This window comes from Octopus bimaculoides, chromosome 6 (genome assembly GCF_001194135.2).
Source record: "Octopus bimaculoides isolate UCB-OBI-ISO-001 chromosome 6, ASM119413v2, whole genome shotgun sequence".
Lineage (NCBI taxonomy): Eukaryota > Metazoa > Mollusca > Cephalopoda > Octopoda > Octopodidae > Octopus > Octopus bimaculoides.
In genome coordinates, this window is record NC_068986.1 from 40544364 (window position 1) to 40545029 (window position 666).

At 43.1% G+C, this 666-nt stretch overlaps 1 protein-coding gene across 1 annotated transcript in view; it reads left to right on the forward strand.

Moving 5' to 3' along the window:
- Positions 1–666, forward strand: part of LOC106882548 (low-density lipoprotein receptor-related protein 4) — a 461294-nt gene that overhangs the window by 341916 nt on the left and 118712 nt on the right. The window lies entirely within an intron of this gene.

Below are 666 nucleotides of genomic sequence, written 5' to 3' on the forward strand. Positions count from 1 at the left end.
CCTCCCCTCTCCACGCCACCAATGTTATCCAAGGGAAAGGCAAAGACCGATGCAGCTTAGCGTCAATGACATCACAACTCATTTCTACAGCTGAGTGAACTGGAGCAACGTGAAATAAAATGTTTTGCTCAAGAACACAACACACAGCCTGGTCTGGGAACCAAACCCACTACCTCATAACTGTAAGCCTGACACTCTAACTATGTGTGCCTACACAATAGATATATATATATATATATATATATATATATATATGGTAAAGACCCCCTTCAATCATGAGTGACCATGAGATTGTACCTAGAAAGTTCCCCTCCAATGTTCAAAGTCCTAAAAAGGTTGTTTATGGAAGACCAGAATTCACTCATGCATACCAGCCTCCCCTCTCTGCACCACCAACGTTATCCAAAGGAAAAGCAAAGGCAGATACAGCTTGGCACCAGTGACATTGCGACTCATTTCTACAGCTGAGTGAACTGGAGCAACACGAAATAAAGTGTCCTGCTCAAGAACACAACACACAGCCCAGTCTGGGAATTGAACTCACTACCTCATGATTGTGAGCCCAATGCTGTAATTACTTAGCCATGCACCTTCACAAGGATGTTTGGGACAAACTTACCAAAATGCTTTAGATAGGCAAAGGGTGAAATATAACCTTCCAGGTCC